Source organism: Chinchilla lanigera, unplaced genomic scaffold, assembly GCF_000276665.1.
Source record: "Chinchilla lanigera isolate Chin_1 unplaced genomic scaffold, ChiLan1.0 scaffold00066, whole genome shotgun sequence".
NCBI lineage: Eukaryota > Metazoa > Chordata > Mammalia > Rodentia > Chinchillidae > Chinchilla > Chinchilla lanigera.
In genome coordinates this window covers 11306216-11313244 of record NW_004955467.1, presented here as the reverse complement: position 1 = coordinate 11313244, position 7029 = coordinate 11306216, and the positions used below count along the sequence as shown (strand labels likewise).

The 7029-nt window shown below is 38.4% G+C and overlaps 1 long non-coding RNA gene across 2 annotated transcripts; it reads left to right on the top strand.

Annotated features, from left to right (window-relative positions):
- Positions 1-264: 264 nt before the first annotated feature.
- On the top strand, positions 265-6260 carry LOC106150183. 2 transcript variants are annotated; one of them, XR_001236843.1, is made up of 3 exons: positions 265-354; positions 1524-1744; positions 5950-6260. It is a non-coding gene; the product is annotated as an uncharacterized LOC106150183 (long non-coding RNA). The 2 variants fall into 2 exon arrangements; XR_001236842.1 differs by lacking the exon at positions 5950-6260 and adding an exon at positions 3288-3492.
- The last annotated feature ends 769 nt before the right edge of the window (positions 6261-7029 follow it).

The window sequence follows — 7029 nt, the reverse complement described above, 5'->3', positions numbered from 1 at the left end:
TCTATGGTTGGGGGAAGGGTTGTAGCTTGCTCTATCCAAACACATCTGCCATACAATGGCAAACCCAGTATCCACCCCATATCTCCAGAATCTGTGGTCACAAGTTCTAAGTCCAATTCCTGTAGTTTTGGGTCATCCTATGACATTTCTGGATGTTCTGCCCATTATGTGTCACCTAACAATGGGGACACATTCTGAGAAATGGACTGTTAGCTGACTTCTTCATTGTGCAAACATCATAATCATAATAAGAGCCAGGCGTGACTCAGACCTGTAATTCAAGCACTCAGAAGGCTGAGGCAGGAGGACTGCCATGATTTTGAGGCCATCCTGGGCTATAGCCTGGAATATATGGTGAGGTCTTGTCTCTAAAAAAAAAACCATAGTAAGAGAAAGCGTATAATCAAATATGTGGTAAACACAAGATGTATGACGTTACTGCCTGTGTAACTCAGTGTACTGCTTATAGTAAACTTTGTTTACAAGTAGAAGAAAGCCCTGAAGTAATGATAAAAAGTAAATATGGTAAACACACATCCATGGTGGATAGTCATTTATTATCATTACCAAGTATCAAGACTGTATATAGTCATATTACTACATTTTTATACAACTGGCAGCATAGAAGGTTTATTTTCACCAGCGTCACTACAAACACTTGAGTAACGCCTTTGACCCTCATGGTGATGAGATTTATTGGCAATGGAAAATTTTTAGCTCCTTAGAGTCTTTTGGTTTATATGCTATTGATTTTTAAACAAAATGTGGTTATGCAGCATGTGGCTCTGTACAAAGGGGCTGGAGTGGATGTAGCAGGGGGGGCAACACCATTCCCTCCAACTGCCACCTACAGCCCCACACCTCCCAGCCACTGCTTGCAGGTAGGCAGAACCTATGTGCCCACATGAATATGCGCCCCAGGCTGTGAGCAGAAATGACTTGTACTCCCTTTGGGGTCGGGCACAGAAGAACTGGTGTGTGATCCCTTAGTTAGCCGTGCTAACACTGCAGTGACCAGCAACACTCCAGAGGAAGACCCCATGCAAATTTGAGCACCATTGATAACTGGTTGGACACACTGGTACAAGTAGAAAACAAATCCTATCTGTGGTAAGCATCTGAAGTCTCATTTCTCTGCCGTGAGAGAAATGGTCAGCCCATCTTGACCACGTCAGTGGGGCTCGAGAGGATGACTGATGGGTGAGTACGGCAGTGACAGCTGGGCACAGGCAAGCAATCATTCATTCCTTCTATTTTCTAACAGATATTTATGTGGCAGACACTGAGGGTTCATTACTGAACACAATGATCAAAAAGCTCCCTCTGTAGAGCTTATATTCTAGTAAGGGAGAGACAGACAATATATAAAATTAATTGGATAAGTAGTATATTGGAGAATAAGTGTTATGGAAAAGAAACAATACAGTACCTTAAGTGTAGCAACAGATAACAATTGATATGTTATAAGGCCCTGATAGAGCTGGGTCAAAGAATCCACATCTAATTCTAAGCTATCATCACAGCTTCTTATAGAACCTCCTTACCCAGGAGAAACCCTGAGAGAAAGACAGGGGAGCCTTCAGAGGCCATCAGTGAACTTCCCAGCTCTGTTGCCTGACAGCAAGTAAGTCCTGTGGGTCCTGGGAAGCCCAAGCTACATGGAATATGAGCTGAGTGCAGAAAAGGACACTTGATGTCCCTGGACATGTGCTTCGCATGACTCTGCCTGGGACCCACAAGACAGGTGAGTTTGGTGAAATAAAAATGTGCTGCCCGAAGTATGTCTTTTTCCTCCTTACTTTCTCCCCATCCTGGGTTTGGATCTCAATGTCTAGAGACTAAAGCCCTCTGAAGGGTGCAGTTATGTTTCTCCTTTCCTTTCCGGGAGCCTAAGAGCACAGAGGCTGTGTATCATCATTTCCAGATTTCCATTCCTTCATTCCAGCTAAAGATCTCCTGACTTGGAAACTAGCAGTGCTGTCTGCCCCTCTTCTCCCACTGTCATCTTCTAGAATCTTATGCAGTAAATTAAAAAGGCCATGACTGAGCCCAGTTTAGTAGGCAAAGAGAACAGGAGCAGGAGGAGGCTTTGAGGATGACATTTAAAGCCATGTGTCTCCCGCAGCGCTAGACAGACTGTCTCAGACCCCTGGGAGGAAGATGTAGCATAACAGTCACTTGATGGTGTGGAAATTAAGTACAGTTCATTAAAACACAATATTTAGGTATAATAATTCTGCAGGAGAGGCTTTGAATAATTGAAGATGCACTTAATTGACTGCAATGCTCTGGTATGAATACTAAGGGTGAGATAATAACAATTTTTAAAGTTGAGTAAATATTGATTAATAAATTTCAACATGGAAGGTCCTTGGTACCAGGGCCACACCTTGATACTTAGTGAACAGACCTGAGCTTGGATGCAGGCTGAAGTCTGATCTAATAAACTCTGCCAGGTTCCTCTTTATTCTACAAACCCGCGTATATCAATTTCCATCCACCAACCTCAGACTTAGAGCTCTATCTTCCTTTTATATTATAGCCTACAGGCTTCTAAGATCCATGTTGTTTCCATGTAATTTTTTAAATATAAACTTTAGAGTAATAATAATTATGTTCAACACAAAGTATTCATTCAACCTTTTAAACAAAAATCCACATTGTCCCATATACTATGCCAACTCACTAAAATAATTAGTCAGCCTATTTTATTTCAGAACTTGAGTTGGTCCCATTTCCTATTCAGTTAGTCAATAGTTTTGTGTTTTACTAAACAGAAGACAACTTACTGGCAATCTAAGAAATTCCAGTGTTGAAAATAATGGCTTTTGTGATAAAGGAAAATAAAACAAAAAGAAAAAAGTCACTGAATATGTCCAATATTGTAATAAGACTGGAAGGAGGACAGGACTATGTTAAAGTTTTAAGAAGTCAAGTGGAAAGAATTCAGAGCTTAGGATCAGAGGACCCAGGTTAGAAACTCAGCTTGTCATTTTGCGTGTGAGCCTTTAAAAATCAATGACTTGGCACTTTTACATGTATTAAATCAGTTAATATTTCCTTATCTTCTACATTCAGTAGGACATGTCTGCTTTCACTCTAGATTTGGTACTAAATATTACAAAGTGGTACACATTACAAGTATACAATGTTACACAGTAGTAGAATTACATAATAAAATATACAGTGCACTTGAAATGGATGTCATAAATTATATAGTATTATTTATATACACCAATAAATCTTACAAAGCATTTGTCCATAAATTGTTTCCATGAAATTCCCAGCATCTTTGCAGGGATATCATCAGGAGAACCTTAGCCTGAGTGGCTACTCGGGAAGACTCGGAACCTAGGTCTGCGGACTCTGGCCCCAGAGGCCCTCCTAGCATCCACCGATCTATACCCTCTGTGCCAACAAGACCCTGGTGACTTTCTTATATCCTTTTTATGTCCAACAGATAGAAATAATTGCCCATGTACAAATAAACATTTCAAGCACTACAGATAAAGTAGAGCAAACTTCCTCTGAGCATCACTTTTTATTCCAAGTTCTTTCACCAAAGGTTCCACTGTGGGGGCTGGGGATTTAGTTCAGTGGCACAGTGTCTGCCTGGCAAGCGCAAGGTCATGAGTTCAATTCTTGGTACAGGAAAAAAACCAACAACAAAAAAAGGTTCCATTGTTCTTAATTTAGTGACTATATTCCAGAACCATATGTGTGTATGTGTATGTGTTTGTTTATGTATGTGTGTGTCTGTGTGTGTGTATGTGTACCCATCCCTAGGTATCTATAGGGATTGATTCTAGGACCCTGGCAGACACCAAAATTTCTGAGTGCTCCAGTCCTTTATATAAAATGGCATAGTACTTGCAGAGAAACCATGCACATCCTCCCATGTGCTTTAAATCATCTCTAGATTATTTATAATACCTAATGCAGCCTAAATGTTTTGTAAAGAGTTGTTATACTGGATTGTTTAGGGAATAATAGCAAAAAGTTTATACATGTTCAGAACAAATGCATTTTTTCAAATATTTTCAGTCCACCCTTGGTTGAGTCCATGAATGTAGAAATTAGGGATACAGAAATCTGGCTGCATATACAAACACAGAGATCTGTGTGCCAATAGACACATATATAAATGTATATTAGCAAGCTACATAGAGCCTTTTGAGATGGGGCCATGTGTGCATGTGTATGTGTGTGTGTGTGTGTGTGTGTGTGTGTGTGCTATTTTCACTCATCACATCTTGGATCTCTTTCTATATCAGCTTGGATCATTAGAGAAAAACAAAACTTTCCAGTAGGTGGTCTGAGAAAGACATTTTAAAGAGGATCGACTCTGCCACAAGTTGTACACATTCGTCCTCCTTTCTCCTCCTTCTTTTTCTTGCCTGGAATACCCTTTGATGGCTGAATCTTGGATTCTGAGAAAATCATAAGGAAGAAAACTACTCACTTAGGATGATAAAGTAAAAGCATAGAAGACAGGGTTCCTGATGTTCATAGGATGTCATACCAACGGAATACATTCCATCCATTTACAAAAAATAATACTTGATGTGGGGTAAGTCACGCATCAGGTTTTCAATATGTTGCGCTAGTCTAATCCTAACTAATGCAGATTTTAATGTCAGAAACGTGGTATTCCAAAAGAAGAACAAAAAATATGGAAATGAGTAAGGGTAGGAAGTGAGGAAAATGCTATTTAGGTCTCAGATCCTGCAGGCTAGAAAGTTGGTGACCCTTATTATAAGATGGAAAACCCTTGGTGAATCTCTGACTGTGAAAAGTGGATCTCATGTTACATAAGACAACAGTATGAAAGGAAATGATAAGGAAAATCAAAAAAGTTAGGATAAGCTGATTCCTTTTTGCCACTTTTATCAAAGTTTGTAGCAGTCATGAATTTGCTTCACAAGCAGAAATAGAAGGAAATGTCTTATTGCTAAGGAAGACACTCCTTGCCTGTGGCCTGGAAACTAAGTGAACTGAAAATGCCATTATTTGAATCTTCACAAGGTTGAAAACCCCAACTGCTTTTGCGTCTCAGACTGGAGCAGTTATACACTGTATTTGAGAAATGGAAGCCGTGGCAAGAGGTGAGGCTATCAACTCACCAAGAAAGACAGTAAGGCTGCAGTACAGGCAGGATTGAGAGTATCACTTCTCAACCTCCCCTTTTCCAGTATTTTAAATGCTTTAAAATTTATTTATTAAGTTGCGAGAAGGGTATGGGCCCATCCTAGTAAATAGACTTGAAAACCATACCTAGGTCTATGCAAGTGACATTGACAAGAAACAGACCTGTAGGCCTCCAGTCTTTTGGGGAATTATATCATCACACAGGTAAAACAATGACAATAAAGAAAGAAGGAAAGGAGAATAGAGGGAGAGAGTTACTGCTTCTGTTTCACTTCATAGATTCAAAGGGAGATTGATCTTCACTGTATGTACCTAGAGTAAGTGTGTCCAACCCACTGGCTACATCCAGTAATGTGTGACCTCACAAGATTGTAAAACTTTAACACTATTATGTAATATTTTTCATAGCTCAAGGCACAGTGCTCGAGGGCAGACTGTGTTGGTCACAGCAGAACACTGCAGGGGAGGCCACAGTACTCTAACTCTGCCTGCTAAGTCCACCACACATGGCTGAATTGAAACCTACATATATCAGATGTCACATGTGGTTGTGAAACTTGGCAAATAAAATGTAGTGATTACTAATAATACTGTTTCAACTTACCTGTGTGTATGTGCCTGTGAAGACAAGCATTTGCTGTTATTAATCAGACTTACAGGTTTTCTTATTTAATTATTAAACTTTGGCTTGTTATGTTGTTATAAACAATTTAATATGCTAAAATATAAAAGAGTTTTATTACCTACATAATAGGTATAATATATTTTATATTTGACCCAAGACACTTCCTCTTCATTCAGTGTGGGCTAGGCAAGCCAAAGGTTGGACCTCCATGAACTAGAGTTTCATAAAATACCAATGCTTGGCGTTTATCTCCAGAAGTTCTGATTCAAGTGGACTAGAATGAGACGCTGGCATTATTGTAAGACTCCAACACGGTCCCAACAGACCACCTGGATTGAGGACGCTTGGAACCAGAAGCTCAAGCGTTGCAGTGAGTGGCACTGGCAGCAGACAACATCCTCACCCTGAGACTTACTAGGCGTGACGTAATCACAAGTGTGATGATTAGGAGGTCTTTTGTACACCGCCTTTATCAAATGAAGGCTGTTTTCCACTATATCTAATTTAAAGAAAATTTTCAACTGAAGGTGGAGTTTTATTTTGTACTTTTCCTACCGCCTTCGGCTAAAAGATTAATTTGATTGTAAGTTCTCTTTTATTGTTAGAAAAATATTTATGTTTACAAATTTTCCTTACAATATCATTTTTGTCTATAACTCACAGATTTTGCTCTGTAATATTCTTTTTTACCAAAATAGAAAGATATTTTAATTCCCATTATGATTTCTTCTTTAACTCAAGGACAGTTTAAAATGTATATGATAATAAGTGGTTTTCGAAAGCTTTCAAGTGGGTAAGATCCTTCAGTAATCTTTTTGCTGTTAATATCTAACTATTACATTTTACATGTATTAAAGGTTTATTTTTGCCTTTTGGAATTTATTATGATTTCCTTTGTGACTCAACTTGAATTTTAATCCAAAACATAATAGCAAGTAATATGATTGAAAACTATATTCTCTATTAGGCATAAAACTACAAAATCAAATTTTTATTCAAATGGTCTATTTTTCTAATTTTTTAATCTTTTTGATGTAATAGTTTGTATATGAAGTATGAGATGTTGTCAATTTTTCCTTTCATTTCTGTTTTGGCTTTATATATAACTGTGCCATTATGTTTTCTTCTTTTTCTATTGAGCTTTGCTTTAATATTTTATACCTATGTTATTGGCACATGATGGTCATATTAGGGTTCTCTAGAAAGAACCAATGTGATACATATAAAGATTTAAGAGAAGAGATTAATTAGGGGAA